The 18387-nt window shown below is 34.6% G+C and overlaps 1 protein-coding gene across 1 annotated transcript in view; it reads right to left on the bottom strand.

Moving 5' to 3' along the window:
* Positions 1-18387, bottom strand: part of ERC2 (ELKS/RAB6-interacting/CAST family member 2) — a 526287-nt gene that overhangs the window by 65407 nt on the left and 442493 nt on the right. The gene's annotated exons all lie outside the window — the stretch shown is intronic.

Genomic DNA, 18387 nt, shown 5'->3' with positions numbered 1-18387 from the left:
AGACACATGAAGACTGTATTCCCTGACTCCTTTCTCAGCACATAACCAGAAGTTCACCTGTCATCTTATCACAAAACAGGCATTTCATATCGCATGATTGAGGGAGGGAACGTGACAGATGATGTCTGTATTTTGATAATTTGATGGACATGGAAGTAGATTTATGGTCATTTATTCTGGAGAAAGACCAGATTACAGAGCAGATCAAGTTCTTGCTAGCTGGCTCCAGTCTATGCATCTTGTCACAAGTTGGCCATCTGTGATGTTAACGTGTATGATTTCTGGAGATCTTTCATAAAACTGTACGATCAGGAATATGAAATGATGTGGAGGTAGCCATAGCATTCAGCAGTTCTAGCTCTAGTCCCCTGCTCAGCTGAAAAACAACTAGGCGATGCTGCTTTTCTATTACCTGCATATTGTGCAGTTATTGAAATATGTAGTCATCTTGTTCTCATCACCACAGGGAGTGTGACTTATTTACATGTATGGATGTATTGCACATTTATAGCATGTTTGGTACAGAGCAGAGCAGCTCTGTAAAAGCTGATTAAGACATTATGCTGAACTAAAAATTGGATGCTTTCTGAATATCTGCGTTTTGGCCTTTCCCCAAACGTCTTCCCCCCACAAAGTGAGAGAGGACAGCTGGAGTAGACTGACTTTCTGTACACAAGAGACTTTTTTTTCTTTCCTTTTGAAGGTATTACTTGCATGTTATTACATTTACATAAAGGATCTTTATTCTTTCCCATATATAGTAAATTGCACTCCAGTATGTGAACATTGTATAGCCATTTCCCCCCCAAATACAAAAAAGAATTATCCTCACTGTCATTCAAGCTTCCCCCCCCATTACAAAGAATTGATGCAAATCTATTTTTGTTTGGTCTGTTTTATGCTGACAGCAATTAATTCTAAAGCCTACAGCATAAAGACATACAAGAATCACATATGTTTTTAATCTACAAGCAAGTTATCCAATTATTTTAGGTAAACTTTATGATCACAACCATTCTTACCAACTCTGACATGATAGGTTATTTTCTTCTTAATGGGCTTAAGACTCTCACACATTGCTATGGGGAATATACTCTTGAACATTCCTCATGTTTTACCTCCTGATCTTGAAATGACAATATAATCAATGAGCACATTTTGTTTATACTTATTAGCAAAAAGACACTAAAAGCATGCTGGGAAATAATATTCCATGCCTTAGGACTCAAACAAGTTCTCTTTATAAATAGAGCTTGTGTAAATCACAGACAAAGTTGACAAATTTCATGGATTAGTCATGGTGAAAATATCAGATTTCATGGTTTAAAACAGATTAATAGGAAAATCATATTAGAATCCCGATTATCCAAATTCTGCATGTTTTGAAGAATAAAATGAAAAATAGTGATAGTTCCTGAGTCCATTCACTTATTTGCACTTGCATTGAGTCACATATAGAGCATAAATCTTCCTCATCAACCAAGTGCCTTGTAAAACCTCTGAAATCTATATTTAGCTACATTAGGCAAGACACACTAGAACCAGAACATCAGGAATTGTAGAGACTATAGTACATTCAGGCTATTCCAATGCATTTTTCCATCAAATTATCCTAACGTGAAAATATTTTGTCACCTTATAGAAAAACTAATTAAAGGAAGAAACAGACTTTGAAATGAAAGCTGCTTTTTTCACAATTATTTGGTGCATTTAATTAAAAACTAGGGAAAGAATCTCCTAAAGAAGTTCCACTTTAACAGAATATCTTGGTATTCTGGTAAAAATATAAAATTCATACCAGTGAAAAACAACATTTGGAGTTAAGAGAAACTATCAGTTTTCATGTAAACTTCATGGCTTTTAAGTCTTTCATGATGATGTAATTTAAAGTGAGGCCTTATTTAAAAGAGAGGTTACATATAACCATGTGATTCAAAGAGACTTGTTGACTATATAAATATTTGGCTTGATGCCTACATCTCTTCTACTTAGTTGTATAGACCACTTGTCATCTTTGCATATCAAGACAGCCAATTTGTCAGACATTTGCTTTAATTCTTTTTCTTTGTCTTCTTTACAATATCCTTCATATACATCCTGGTCATCAATATCATATATCTGACTGGAGGATGGAAATTCATTTGTGTCTCCGTCTTATTTCCTTTGCATGCAATCCTCCTGGGTCTTATAGGATGTACTTAATAAGAACCACATTATTCTGCTAAAGGAAATCCTTGAGCAGACTTTGAGAAGCAGTATGGCAAATTAGTTTCAGAACGTGGAAGGTCAGGTTGGAAATAAAAAGCTGCAGTTATCTGCAGTATTTTCTGCAGTTCAGAAAGTAAGAAAAAGAGGTCTAACTTTCAAGAAAGGATTTGTTTGATGTTTTTCCTTTAGAAAGCTGGACTAATTTATCCACAAACAATAATGTGTTGGACATTAGCTGAAACAAATTAAAATTAGCTTTTAGTTAAATTCACATTTTTAATATATGAGCAATCACATTTCTCTTCCAAGTGTATTTAAACGCTTTTGTTTCCACAAACTTTGAACATTATTTGAAACAAATTCTATACCATTCAACTATTTAAATTTAAAAGTGTGTTTGAGTTTGAACATAAATAGCCCTTTAGATGGTTGGAAATGCCAGGTTTATAGCTGTCCTTGCAACCTTCATTCTGCCCCCTGGTGTCTATGAATTATGGTTATTGCTAACTAATGATCACACATTATTTTTCACTCTAGGATCTCAGCGTCATTCTGTTCACAGGCTAAATGTTTCTTACAGAGTGAAGTTGCCTTTCAATACTACCAAAGTTTTTAAAATTCTGCCTTTGCTCACCATCTCCCTGAAACTATGTTACTATTTGCTTCCTGGGCTTCTCTGTGCTGCTCATCACCATATCTGGATATCTCTAGAACACTAACAAACTGCTTTCTGCATCTTCTTTGTGATATGAAAAGAGCATTATTATCTGTGTGGGAAAAGATGGTGCACAGATACTGGGCACGGTTTCAAAAGTCTTTGTTTGTTGCAGATGTCTAGGTCATTTGCTCTAATGCATTAGGCTTACTTGTGTAAAGTTCTTCGGGTTTTAAGTCCTTTTCATTTTTTAAACAGTTGTATAGACTTTAAAAGTTATTTTTGACACACCTCTGTAAAATAAAATTGCACATTTTGTTTTCCTCATTTTGTAGATGTTAAAAAGTGACTTTTGCCTAGGCAGCCCAGAGAACTGTTAGAAACGGCCTAAAACTCAGAACCATTCCTCGTGCTTCAGCACTGGTTTTGCCCCTGATGACCAGATACTTTTACTACCATAATGGCAGTGTTTTCATTGCTCTGAGGTACTGTGAATGCTCTACACATCTGAGCCTGGTCACAACTGAAATAAATAGAAGTTCACACAATACCTATATTTTGGTCTACACAATTTGTTAGCACATAAGAAATCTGTAGCAAGAGAATGGATAAGGCTAAGTTGACCAATAACATTATTGTTTGGTTCTCTCACAGTCACTGTCCCATTCAATATGTAACTCAAGAATGTATTTAGTATAATAGGTAGCAAGTATGGAACAGCAGTGAGGTGCTACAGAAAAGGTAGTAAATGGCTGTATAACTGAAAAGCGCTTAACATATACCAAAAAGGGCACCAAAATAAAAATTATATGAGCTACTTTAAATCTGGCACTTCCTAACTTCCAGACTTTTGATTTACACTGTAATGTCCATTTAATGAAGCCATTTTGTTGACTTGCAACATAAATTTGCTGTATTAAAAGACAAAAGTTACAGACAACTTTAATGATGGCTTGTCAGTATCAGAAACGAAGTTTGAGCTCTTAACAGTGACAGTTGAAATACAGATATTCACCATTTAAAATAAACCTGTGGTTATTGGTGATCACTTCCAATTATAGTGTTGTGCACTGAAAGAAAAAGCTGCTAGCTTATATACCTGAGCAAATGAAAGCAGTTTGGTTTGCTTTGTTTATTGATAAAACACGCTGGAGCATAAATCCATCACTTATTCTCTGAACAAAATCTGAGTGCCTTCTCAGGAGTGGCCATGCAAACTAAAAAATAGTGAAAATAGGGGGTTTGATTCTTTAAATCTACCAGCTTTTCCTCCCTGTTTTGAAATGGAACTGATCCAAAAATCAGCTGGACTTATAAGGAGCCTTTTTGTTGATTTCACAGTCAGGTGACATACAACTTGGAGGAGTTTGAGCAATGCATATGGTCAGCTTAAAAATATCGGATCTACTCTGTTTTTACCATCTGGCTTTCAATCACACAGACCTCAATGGATTTCTCATTATTTGTTCTAACATCAGTAAATTAGAATCAGCTACAAAATATAATTAAATAAATTTCTTCATAGAAGCAATGAATGCATCATTAAGACCCAATAATAGTCTCAGTCAAGTCTACCAAAAACCCCCCAATTTCTTTGGCAAGAACAGATTAAAACTGAAATACTATGAAAATAGTATTTCTCTCTCTCTTCAGTAGTGAGCTTGTGTGTTTTGTGTCTGTATTTCACTCTCCTCAGTGATGAAAAAATATTATAATCAGTTTTTGGTTCTTAACATTTTGGGGTGCAAGAACTGGAAAAGACATGTTTGATTTTCTATTGACACTGAAATAAGGAAAAAACCCCACAATATTTCCCTTACAATTCTAAAAAAAAAAAAAAGTAATACAAATTTTGGACTAAATTTGGTCAAAACTTTGACATAATAATCTCTCCCCCACCTTCTCATATACTGAAAGAAGTAAGTAATCCATGTTCGTAAAGTGTTTTAATGACCTCAGATGAAAATTACAAAAATGCAAAGCAAGTATAATTGTTGTTATTATGATGAAAACGTCTAGTTCTACTCACTGTGTTCATTGCCTTAAGTAACACAGTGGGTAGCCTGTTATTACTAAAGGAATAAACTTTTTCATCAAACACTCTTTATAAAAATATTTCCCTGGAAATGTAACACAGCATGTAGCAAGACTACTACAATTTTCCATCAACTATGAGTACATGCAGCATAGGTACTGTATTTAGATAATTTTACTTGAGCTTTTTGGCAATAGTTCCTCTCAAGGAAACCTACATTAACCTGAAATTTAGAGTCTGTTATCCCCAGGCCAGCTTCATTGGAATTTTTAATATGGCACTGTCTATTCAACAGTTGTGTGTAAAATGCCAATAAACTGGCCAGAAAAGAGCTGAAGGGCTAATTGCCTTTTAACTCCACTGTGATGATAAAGTCACGTAGAAAGAAAGGAAAAACTCCCACTGCTTTAACAAGTTTATCTGACTGCCACTTTAACATTCTCTGTCTGCATGCACTTTAGTGCATTCACCAATAAAAGGATAAAAGCATTCAAAATCCTATACCCTCAATAACTAAGAAAGTCCAGATTCAAAACGTCTGCTCTGCTGGAATCAGCCCATTAGGTCAGCTAGCTTTTTGCGTGGTACTTGATTTCAACTATACAGTATATACCAAGAAAAAATTTCCTTTTGATACAAAAGATTATAAATCCTTAGGAAACTGGAGTGAGAGAAGAAAAGGAAGGATACCGTTTTGAAATTATAATAAAAAGCAGAAACTGCTTCTCACAGATGAACGGTGAAATAGTGCCAAACAAGTCAGTGGTGAAATTCCCGTTGACTTTAAAAGGGCAAGGATCTAATCTCAAAATAAAATACAACACAGGAAAATATAGCATCATTTAATTTTTAATGCTGGATAAATATATAATTTCAATTTTCAATTATTCTCTGTTCCTTCAGCCACATTTTATAGTCTTCTCTTCTATACTTCCCTCTTCAAAAGTCCAGTTTTATAAATACGATTTTTTTCATCTGATGAGATTTCTATCTATCTCTAGTTTTCTGCACTTTTTGCACAGTGTTATTTCTTATTAATCCATAATTAAAAGTAGGCATCAAAAAATATCAGTTATGGAAGTCAATATTTATAGACAAAAGGTGTATTTTCCTTTGCCAGTTGAGTTATAACCATTCTTCTCCTACTTAATTCCACAAAATGATGGTTATTAAAAGACATTTCACAGCATGATTGAAAGGAAGAAACTACTGGTCACCTAATTTTTTGCTAGACCTGTATTTTCATTTTGACCAGAGAAGGAACACAATCAGCTCTGATATTGAATTGACCTGTTCCACTTAATAAAATAAAAGCAGCAATAGCGGCATTGTGATTGCCAGCTGCAAACCACTGAGTGTTGTTTTTCTATTAAAAATCTCTTCCATGTTTTTCTTATTGTAACCTGGAAAGAGTACAAAATCTGAAATCCAAAGGAATTTCTATAGAAAAGAATACTGTTAACACCAAAAGTTCCTCAAGTACTCACAAAAGCAAATGTTATATCATATTACAGTAAAATTTAAAAGCAGAAGTTCAAACTAAAAATGAAGTGTCCTTCAAAACAGACTTATGTGTATCAGAGCCTATGCATTAATGCACTTATTTCCATACAGTTCTGCATTTCCCTTTGCCATCACTTCATAATTTGTTCCAGATTTGGTTTTTTTTTTCACATTTGAAGGCACATTATTCCACATTTGGGTGATGAAAGACTGAACTGGATGGAAGTACAGTGAAATGTTAGAGAGAGAATGAAAAAAAAATGAAGTTAAATTTTCAATTTATAAGGTAGTAACGAAACTAAAGAAAATTTAGTGCTCAAGGAGACCCAGAATGTTCATGTTCACAGTACAAAATAAACAACTTTGCTACCCTTCCAAATTTAAAATGCCAATAGCTACGGGAAGTAATGAATTTATCCATAACAATACACTACTTTTAGGCTGTCACTGCAGTTCAGGGGTATTCTTAAAGCTTAGATCTTTGTTACTAGATTAGAAGGCAGAGTAAACTAAAAGATCAAGCTAATCTAGGATAAACTTCTTTTCACAGTTCAAAGGCATTGGCCTTTCCACAGGTTCAATTGCAGGTTTCTTTGAAGATGTGCCCTAAAGTTCATTAAAGAAATTTCACTGACTTGAACTGATTTCAGCATTAAAAAGATAATGCAAGAGCTTCATTGCCAGAAAGAACCTGACAGACTGACTTTGAAGTTTTTTTAGGTGGTATTAGATTTTTTTTTTTCTTCCACTAAGAGCTTACTTTATTTAAACAGATCTTTATGTTTAAAACCTTAAGAAAACTTTAAAAATTAAATGAAAGAAATCTTGAAAACACAGATTTTAAGAAATCCAGTAAAAAAAATCATTACTTAATTCTTTCTGCAGAATCCAAACTCAGCATCACTGATTTTTTTCCCCCTCATTGACTGTCCTTAACAATATTTCCAGGTGGTAGTGCACACAGTGAACTGTCAGTTATTGCTTACGCACCAGCTAATCTGTGCATAGAGCTTTACAAAAAAATATAATGGCAAGAACAACTGCAGTCTTTAACAATGTAAGATTTAGCCAGATTTACATAGCCTTGACTTAATAATAGGTGCTCCATAGCCTGTGTCAATAGCAATTTGAAGAGGAAAACACTGTTTAAGATTTTTCTCAATCTCTGCTGAAAATAGAGACACACATTTGCTGATTATAACTCCAGAGTTACACCTGGTCATTAAGATAAACATTTGTTTTTTACACTAGGCTGCATGCTAATCTGCTTATTAAGAAAAAAATAGTAATTGTTGGTATGACAGTCTTAGGAAGGGGACTTTATTAATAAACTAGCTGAAGGAGAGGCTCTGCCTAGAGAATGGGAATGAACATACTTTCAAGATTTGTTATGAAATAGCTTGCAGTGTATTACAATTAGATACTTTTAAAGTATATAATGATACACTGATGACGTGAAAAAAATTAACACAGAGAAAATTTCCAAAAGCAAGGGTAAGCATATCAGCATCAGTGTTCAGAATAACCAGGCACCCTCTAACTTTCTAGCAACACAACCTGTAGTTCCTAGTTCCTATAGACTTCAGACTTCTGCACCAGACTCACAAAATGGTATTATTGAATTTTATTCAATTTCATATTTACTCTAAATACTAACTTACTGACCAGATCCTGTCAAGTAAAAACCCCATCATGGAGTCTGACAACTATTATTTTGTAAACACTGCTGATGCATGGAACTTGCCTTCTTATTCTACATATTTTGGTCAATTAAATACTTGCATTGCCTCAAAAAATTTCATACAGGACAAGTCAAATGTTCTGGCCGTAGTCTATTCCACCTTTAAGTTATTCTACCTTGAATCTTTATGAGAAAATCCTAAAGAGAGAACTGTCATATGTACCAAGGTTTATTTGAAACACATCGTCCTTGGCTTTTTGATGTGTCCTTTGTCACTCTCTCTCTTCGTAAAAGCACACAGCTGTCTCTTTAAGTCTATTTATTTTATTTATTTTGCTTTTTTGAGTTTAAGATTTTATCTTGTAGATTAAAAAAAAAAAGACAGAACTACCAGTCAATGTTGACACATTTAGGCCTTCTAGTAAAAGCTGTCAGGCTCTGCAGTCCACTCGAGGAAACTGTGTTTTATCAGAATAAGGGAATTGATTTCAAAATGATTAGTTAAAAAATTACAAGATGACTGATACAGGTATAAATACTGAAGATAAAACACTGACAGCAAATATCTTGCTGTATATTCAACCTCTTGCAGTGATGAAGCAGCAAATATTTTACTGATTAAAAAGATATTGAAAAGCTGATCTGTCTGTCACCCAGCTTAATGTTAACCGCATAATGTGATTAAAGGCTAGACACATATTGACAATTTTTTTAAAATTTACACAATGAATTTCCAGAAGTTTGTCTACTATCTTGCATACAATCTACTTAATGTGTATTACACACACAGAAAAAACTTCTATAGTATAACAACATTATCAGCTTACAAGTTCAAACAAACAAAATGTAAAAAGTTGCAGAATTAAGATTATTCATTCAACTTGAATTTTGTACCTTATTAGATATTAGTTATGATACAGTCCTTAATTCTGCATATTATGTTTTTCCCCAGGACTCCTGCCTCAATCAGTACACAGAATGGATGTCAGGCCCTTGCCCATGACCAACTGGCCAACATTTTTGATACTTCAAGCTTGGTTAATTGAATGCTATTCAAACACTACTCTCAAAACGGAACTATTAATTTCATTCAGGCTTTTCTAGAGCATTCTTTATTATGACATTTTTGCATTCATTTACCTGAGGTGGGTGTTGGTCTCTTCTGCCAAGTAACCAGCGATAGGACGAGAGGAAATGGCTTCAAGTTGCACCAAGGGAGGTTTAGATTGGACATTAGGAAAAATTTCTTTACTGAAAGAGTGGTCAGGCCTTGGAACAGGCTGCCCAGGGAAGTGGTTGAGTCACCATCCCTGGAAGTATTTAAAAGACGTGTAGATGTGGCGCTTAGGGACATGGTTTAGTGGGTATGGTGGTGGTGGGTTGACGGTTGGACTCGATGATCTTAGAGGTCTTTTCCAACCTTAATGATTCTATGAGTATCAGCATCCACTACCCGGTTGACTTATAGTTATCGTCATCAATCTGGACTCTCTTCCATTACTTCCATTAGGGATTTTGCTCAGCCAGTTCCAATTTCCCCTCCAACTTCTATATTCAATCATTCTTATTTGCATAGCCCGACCTTCACCATGCCCTCCAATCCCCATCTCACAATACCCTCCTTCACAGTTTAGCAGTCCCAATTTTTCTCGTCTCCAACCATTACTCTCACCTGTTTACACAGCTACCTCAGTTCTGCCTTAGCCCCGCAGCTGATTTACCCTTTTCTCTTCTATTGAGATATATTCCCAAACTCTTTTTCCTCCCACCTCAAGGTTTTTCATCGGTCTCAGTCCTCTCCAGATCTCATTCTCGCCCCTCAAATCAACTTGTTGAGAAAAATCCCAGCTATGGACTAGCAGATGACACAGAAGATACAGGAGAGACAATCCCTCAACTTCAGCTCTGGACACAGCACAACAGAAGCCGTCCCAAACTGAAAATAAGGGAAATCTTCCTCCGCCCCAGAGCTGATCATGAAGACGGAACCCTAGTTGCTAAAACCTAATGATGTCATGCAAAGTGGGATTCTTCTAAAAGCCAATAAATTAACCAAATTTAACAAACATTTACTTCGACAACAAAAAGTGAATACTATCCAACTGCTAAAACTCAGGACACCACCTTGAAGCAATGGGATCAGTAAAACTTTTCAAAGAAGTTTCCACTTCTGTTGTTTACTAGTATGGGCTTGGGGTTTTTTTTACCTATATCCTCTGTCTTGGAAATAGCTGAGCCTTTTCAACTAAGCACATGGAACCATTTGTGCAGAGTATAAACTCTTGAGACAGATACCTCACTTGGCAAGTGTCCCAAGTAATTTCATAAAATTATCCGCTAAAATAAAGAGTTTCTTTACGGGAAAGGTCAGACAACCTTTAAAAGAAGAAAGGATACTAGGTAGGTTTGTAAACTGGGAATATATAATGCAGATAAATAAAGCCATACTACTGCTTTATTGTAATAACCTATTTAATTTGCTTCTTTTTGTTGTCAGAACCAGAAACGAAATTCTGAAGTGCTGTAATTATAAAATAAAAAGAGTTAATAATTATTTGTTAAAACAGCTGAAAAACTCTATTAAAAAACAAAAACAGCAGAACAAGTTAATAAATACTGTAGAAGTTATTTGTAAAAAAAAAAATTGATGTAATTTTTATATATTGATATAATGATATTTACATATTGATATATTAATATATTTTTCACATATTGATGTAAATGTTCATGTATTGATATAATTTTGGGGTCCTTCTTGCTAAGGACAAAAAAAAATTTCCAGCATGATAGAAATAAAAAATTGTTGTATACATAAATATTCAATAGGAGGAAAAAGGATATGTAACACTTTCAAGCTACAGTATTGCCTGACAGAATGTTGCTATTTAGAGCTGATTACATATATTTGAAGTTACCTCAATAAATAAATCAAGAATTATTTTTTGCTTTTAAAATTTTGTAAAATATTACTGTTCAAAATGAAGTTAGGGGTACAATTAGTCACAAACCAGGTCAATACAAATAGATAAATACAAAATAATTTATAAACAGGTCATAACATCTTTGTAGTTCAGCTTCTCAAAATAGAAATATAATAGTTCCTACTTACACATTATTTTGTGAAGTTTAAATTTATTAAAAAGAGTACACATTATTAATAGTAATTAACACCAGATATTGATTATGATTAAAGATGCAATCAAAGGCCTCTCAGAGGAACATAATGCATAAACTATATACATAATACCTAAAAAGAATGGGCTGCTTGAACAACACCCTTATGCTTCAGCAGTGAAGGTAAAACTTGCTTTTATAGTTTGATGTAAAAGGTAATGGTTGACTTTCAACTGACATTGATGGATTGTAGATCACACCTTCAAACCTAACTGGATGAATTCCAGTTTTCATAGGTGTGATATCACTATCAGTATTGCTACCACGGTCAAATAATTGACCAGTGACATCACACTCAAATTGTAAGATTTTATTTTGAGTCTATGGGCTGCCATGTGTTTAATACTACAGTGTACCATGAGGGCCCTTAAAGCATTTCCTTTTAATTTTTTTTATTCTGTTACTGGGTTATTAACTGTATTAGCAGTATTTCCTATTCTGCATATAGGAAATACCTGCTCATACCAGTAATACCTTGTCTAACCGTAAAAAAACTAAAAGGAAACTATCCACTATCCTACACTCCATAAATACATCAAGGTCTTAGGCACATAAAAGTGAGACCCTGCGATCCCTGGTTAATACCAGATAGATCTCTGTTAGAGTATTTTGGCTCCTTCTACACACATCCCACCATTAAATTTGATTCAACTTAATCGTGTCCTAACTAAAATAATTGTCACCTGCTATTATTTATTTTCTTGAATGTGAATGCTTACTATAAAAGGAGAAAAAACAACTAAGTAGAAGAAATGACAGCAGTCACAGCCATTTGAAATATAAGCATTTGTCAGTTTTTAACATATAATTATAAAATTAAAATGTAAGATATTTTAAAATCAGATTTATTTGGTGACAAAAAAATGGTTGTCTACAATGTCTGTTGAATTCAGCAAGTATATTGCCTTATTTTTTAGGGCAAGGACCATTCATAAGAATACAAACACATTTTATCTTCCTTGGGCTCTTGGGAATGACTGTTCTTTTGCTAACATACTGTATATTTTATTCTATGGGAATGCTATGAAAATTCAACCTCATTAAATTAATGCCTCACATAAAATTCAAAATTGTTGGTTCCCCAGGATGATGGTGTATGGAGGATAACTTTGTTGGCGTATTGCATTTCCCTTAACTTTTAGCCTATTAATTTCCGCATCAGAATTCCGTTTTTGTAAAGAGCGTAAGCTTAAGATACTGGCTTTTTTTTAAATCTATGAATGAAGTGAAATGACAAAAGCCTTGTTTTTTTCATTTCAAAGGTAAAAAGAGCAAACCGCATTTTAATCCATTCATTAAAACCTTAAAATCAACACAGTCCGAAACCCGAGCTAAGTCCAGGATACATTGTTCCACTGAAATTCTATATTAATTAAATATTTGAAAGGTGCATCTTTATTTCTACAAAGATTACTTTTAAATAATAACAACTTCAAGAATCCCTTAGTTGTACACGTTAAGTTATATTTAGAATTATAAAGAACATTCTCTTTTCCTCTTAGAGGAACATGAAGAACTATATACATCTGAAAACATTTTGTTTTTTAAAATTTAGTCATCTCATTTCTGGTTTTTTGTACCACAAACAGATGCAGAAATGTATAATATTCAGTGTAGACATGTCTAAAAATGAAAGGCAACAGAGTATAAGCCAGAGTCAAATTCCTTCTCAGCATTAATTCCACTCTTTTTTCCTCCACCATGCATTCTTGCCCCTTCTACAACAGTCCTTGAAGTTTAGCAGCTTGAAATCATATGTCTGTCTGTTAAGCTGCTAGGTATGTGGAAACAAAGTTTTCAGGAGACCCATAAAATCAAACAAAATCAGACTAAATTATCTGCTGCTGATCTGCACTGATACATTACTGTTAGTCACTAAACCAGCCACTTTTCATCCTGAAAAAAAGTCAAGGGGCAATGAACCATGATATGCAACTTCATTGAAAACTAGTTAAGCACATTATCAGACAGAAAAAGCATTTTTGACCCCCTTGGTTGTCAACTTGGAGAACAGTAAGAGTGATAATTACCTCTTTAGCACTAATAGAGACCAACTGAGGTATTACAGCATGAAAGCTCTTTCATTACACAAACTGATCTCCTACTGACTAGGAATGCATTCAACTATTTTGTAATTCTGGGATAGAAATTATGCCACAAAATTTGTACAGAGGCCTACCTGAAGAAAATAAGGCTACACTTCAATCACTTTCTCCACTGTCATGCCTGTGCAGATACCTTCTCCTATATGCCAAGTATCTGAGATCAGATCAAAATGTGGTTCTTGGGCTTTCACTGCTCCTTCTTTTCCTTTTGGAAGACAGCATATCACACTCTGCTTTATTTACCTCCCAGTATAGAGCTGCAACCGAGCAACTGTTTTCTTCTCACTCCCCTGCTCTTTCTCCTATATCACACACAGAGTCTGTTTTCCTCTTAGGTTTATACCTTGTAAGGCAAAAAGGGAACTGGAGCAGTCATTTAAACTGTGTTCCATAGTGTTCCAAATCTTTTCAGATAACCTGCTAATTCTAAATGAAATTAGAATTAGCCACAATTGTAGAATTAGTCACAACTCCCTTATATTTGCTATTAAAGACAATATGAAAAGGTGTGTAAAAACTAAATATTCAGTATGTATTTGTGCATGAACTTCCAGGGAAATTCTTGATCTTGGAGGACAGCAGCGTGCAGGTGGTGAGCAAGTTACATCTTCCTTATTTTATAATGAAATTCTTAACACTTCTCCAGGTCCTTTGCTTTGTATAATTTCCCTCATGGTTAAAGCCATGAAAAAACAACAGATAAAGCAGAATTCCCTCCATGACATTGTGCATAATGTATCTTGAAGTGAATCCTTCAACAGATGCAGAATTTTGTGTTTAGCTGGAACAGTGCATCTTAAATGAAGGTTTTAGAATGACGGAATCCACCAGAATTTTTTGATGTTTAATTGTCTTCCCTGTTACAAATTTCTCTCTCATCTGTCCTGTGAATTTTTTTGGTGTGAAATATATTAGGTCCCTCACAAGTTTCCAGTCATCCTAAGTGGCTATTTGCAATTTGCAATCCCTGAATGTCATGACAATGGCTTCTAAGCACTTCATCCCCTGTTTTGCTCTACAGTCATGACTGTTAATTTTGCCTGCTTTATACTTTTCACCCATCAGACTCCTTTTACTTCTGCATCCTGCAAGAGTCATATTTCTAATTTCCACTTTCTCTGTTCCTGCTCTCACTTTGCAAAATATCACTGGAAAAAGCCTCATATCCATGAGGCTTCCTTTGTTACAAATTTGTTCTTTTCCTACATTTTTAATAAGCTCACTTTGTTAAAATTATTTCTACTAGCCATGACTCATTCCAAGATCCAGATATTTATTTGCCATTTCTCAAGTTTACCTCCCAGCATATTGTCACTATTTGGCTCTGAATGGTCTTGTCAACTTTTTCAGCTTGTCACATATCGTCATATAAGTTATCTGACAAAATGGAAATACCAAAAAGTAAAGATAGAAACAAAAAATATTTTAAAAAATGTATCCATATGCAGATGTGGGCCAAAAGAGGTACTAGAATGTTAAAGTGATAAAAACTGAGAAAGCATGTCATTTATCATAAAAATTATAAAAAATAGAATTTTTTAGGTTAGATACATTAGTCCAGAACTACTAAAAACATGTTTCTTTTATCCACGGTTTATTTATTACCTGAAAAGAGGTAATAAATAAACCGAAGAAACACAAGAATCATAATCTTTTTTTTTTCCTCATGAGACAAAATTAGACAAAATGGAACCTTCAAGAATTAGTAAAGTACAAGTAAATCCCAACTTACTCCCTAGTTTCTGGCTGCTGTTTTTTAAATGACCGAGATAAATATATGAGGAAACAACTTGAAGAGTTAAAAATAAAACTGAATAAGAAATAAGAGTATGGATGACTGAATGATGTGATGAAATATTAGAAATTATTGAAGGCTTTAAAACTTTGCCTGCTGTTAATAGATTAATCGTCAACTATAGCAATACTCATAATATACTGAAAATACTTATTATAAAGTAAAATACAAAAAACCACTGGCATGCCTTGGTTATGTATTGCTTATGATCTGAATTATGACAGTATGTGGGTTAAAAGTATAGCTACAATAGTTTTGAATCATGTTCCTAATTATGAATCTTGCAAGCCAGCATCTCCTAATATTGAAATATCCACCCTTGATATTAATATCCTAGCTTCTTTATGGACTCAAGTTAATTACCAACATTTGAAAAATATTTTGGCTCTAATAAAATAAAACTTGTTTATGGTTGTTCCAACAGACATATCAACCCTGTCCTCAAACACTCCAAAACCTTTGGCTATGAGAATAAGCATCTTTTAAGTCTTTAATTCTTTGGATACTTATCTTCTCTGAGTACATCAAGGAAAATAAGCAAATAAATAAATAACCCAACTTTGAACTGCTATGCCTAAGACCTTTAAGTAGAAAACAAAAATACTTGACTGAAGTATGTTACGGTAAGGATCCAAACATCATATATACAGTACTATGCCACACGCTTAAAACAAGGAAAATCAGAGCCACTATACAAAACAATATTATGTTTTTTAATTCTCTCTAAACACACAAAACATTTTATAAATCGATATGATGCACATTAGATGTATGTCTTCATCCTTCTGTCATATTTTGGTTTTGATCATTGGCTTGGAATACTTTTTTCTTTCTTTTTAAGTATAAGGTGAAAGGAAAAGCAACAATCACAGATTGGTTTACAAAGCAAATGATCAGGTAAGATCTGTGGAACACTTTCAGGCACTAACCTTCTCAAGCACTTGCACTCCTGCCATGCCTGGTTAGTTCCCTATATTCTCAGAGCCATTATCATCAGTTATGAGGCAGGCACAGTAACAAATTGAAACAAAAAAATCTTTTCCACTCCTAAGTTCTGGAAGCTTTTCCCACATCAAATACTTCATGGGAGACATCACTAGAGGAGGCACAAAATGATCCAGGACTCAATAACATGCTCAGTAATGTAAACTACACATTAATAGCTCTGCTACAACTACACAGTACGTAGTTGTAGCGCACGCAACAAAGCCAAGGAACGCAAGTTAAGTTGTGGATCTCAGCTGACTGAGCTCAGCCTCTTGTTTCAATTGTCCTTTTCTGTCTCCACATTTTCCATTGAGCAGCTACCCTTACTGAGAGGAATTATTCACCACTGTCTGTATAAATAATGACAGCTATGATTATAGTATTCCTCTGATATTTCAAAAATCAATACTCCTGCTAAGGTTTATTAGATAAAGGCTGTCTTGTCTTCTGTTGTGAGTAAACATTTAGTGCCATCACACACAAACTACAGATCTTCTTACTATGAAGAAGAAAAGCAAAGAAACTATCTTTCACAGACAAAAAGCCTTAACAGCAAAACTACATATCAATCCTAGCAATTTACACTTTTAGAAATAATACCATTTCTACACCTACAAACAAAAAGTGAAATGTATCAGGTAATGATGGCTTCTGGAGGAGATATTCAGATTAAGTATCTATTTACCCCATGCAGTCAAAATTGATGATAATCAAAACTTTCTAAGGAAGGTGGGAAATCACCCACTTCAGAGCAAGAGAATGCAATGGCTCTAAGGGTGAGCATGCAGCTTTTCCAGCTCTTCAAAGCCTGTCACAATCCTAACAAATTGTGGGGCAAAGCTTCCCCTGCCCCCCAAAAAGATCTGCGCAAGAATGCCCAAGAACAACTATTTTCTAGAATTGCTTTCAATAAACTTCCCTAAGTGCACATTTCCTGATTTGTGACATGTCCTGTGATTTACTGAAAGTGAAAATTCAAAATCACACTGCTCATAACATTCAGAATTATTGATTTCTATTACAATTGTACCTATTATCCATTCAAGGACTTAAGTCCCATCATGCTATTCACAGTATAAATACCTTTTATCCAGAATTTTCACAACTTAGGATAAAAATATAAAGAAACAAATAAGGGTGAGATGAAGAGTAGGTACAGCTCCGATTTGAATTAGTATTTATCAGCTTTGCTTGTCACTTGCCCCTCTATTGCCATTTAAAGGGCGACACGGTGGTGAGTTTATAGATTTGGATACAGCTTCCCCTCACCTGAAGGAAACATGAGAGAAACCGCGAAGTTATTGGAGGAACAAGTAGACTATTCTAGCAATAAAGGCTGGACTTCCTGATGCAGCCAAGGAGGGAATGACTTTGTGTCCTGGAATATTTGGTCTAAACAGTAGAGAGCCAATTTCTTGCTGAAGATGGGAAATCCAAAATGAGACAAGCCTAAAATATTCTAATTTATTGCATACTTTTCTGAGCACCTCAAAGACAAAGTTTACTGACCAGCTTTCATCCTCAAACCTGGGACTATTTTTTCTACTGCATTAATAGCAGATGCTCGACAGAAAGCAAGCAGGTATGAAGACAGAAAATAAGGAATGTTCCTTGAGAACAAAACTACAGCAATATTTTGATGCACAATGAATTCCCAAAGACCTGAAGACTACCATTTAGAAATCTAATTAGGTTAAAAGTGTTGATAAAAGATATTCATAACACATTTTGTACTAATTTTACCAGAGATTCAGGGCCAAAACTGATATGCTTATAGTATAAAAATAGCAACTACTACATACATAACACAACTGTAATACATATCTTCAGGCATGTCAGCATTAAGTTTTCTAAAGGGTTCAAGAGCTTCCTATGAAAACCTGCCACACAAGTTAATAGAAGGTGCTTGGGCAACATATTACCAAAGCTGGTGATCCTGAGGATTGTCTTACATTTTAGATAGTGGACCTAGGAAAGCTTTGGGACAATCTCCAAAATATGCAAAAAATGCAAACGTGCATTTTGGAAAAAAGGAGAGACTGGTGTTTGAGTGCACATACATGATAGAGGAGCAGCAAAATCAGCACAGGACTGACATGGAGGAGAAATTAAAGCACAGCTAGAGAAACTCTGACACTGTGACCGGATAGCTGTGTGGACTGAATGTTGCCAAAACCAGGATAGGACATCAAGTAGGCATGGCACTTCTACTTTATTTCTTCCGTGCTTAGGAAAAAACAAGCT

Source organism: Calonectris borealis, chromosome 10, assembly GCF_964195595.1.
Source record: "Calonectris borealis chromosome 10, bCalBor7.hap1.2, whole genome shotgun sequence".
In the NCBI taxonomy this organism is placed as follows: domain Eukaryota; kingdom Metazoa; phylum Chordata; class Aves; order Procellariiformes; family Procellariidae; genus Calonectris; species Calonectris borealis.
Note: the sequence above shows the minus strand (reverse complement) of the source record. Positions and strands in the feature narration are given on the sequence as shown.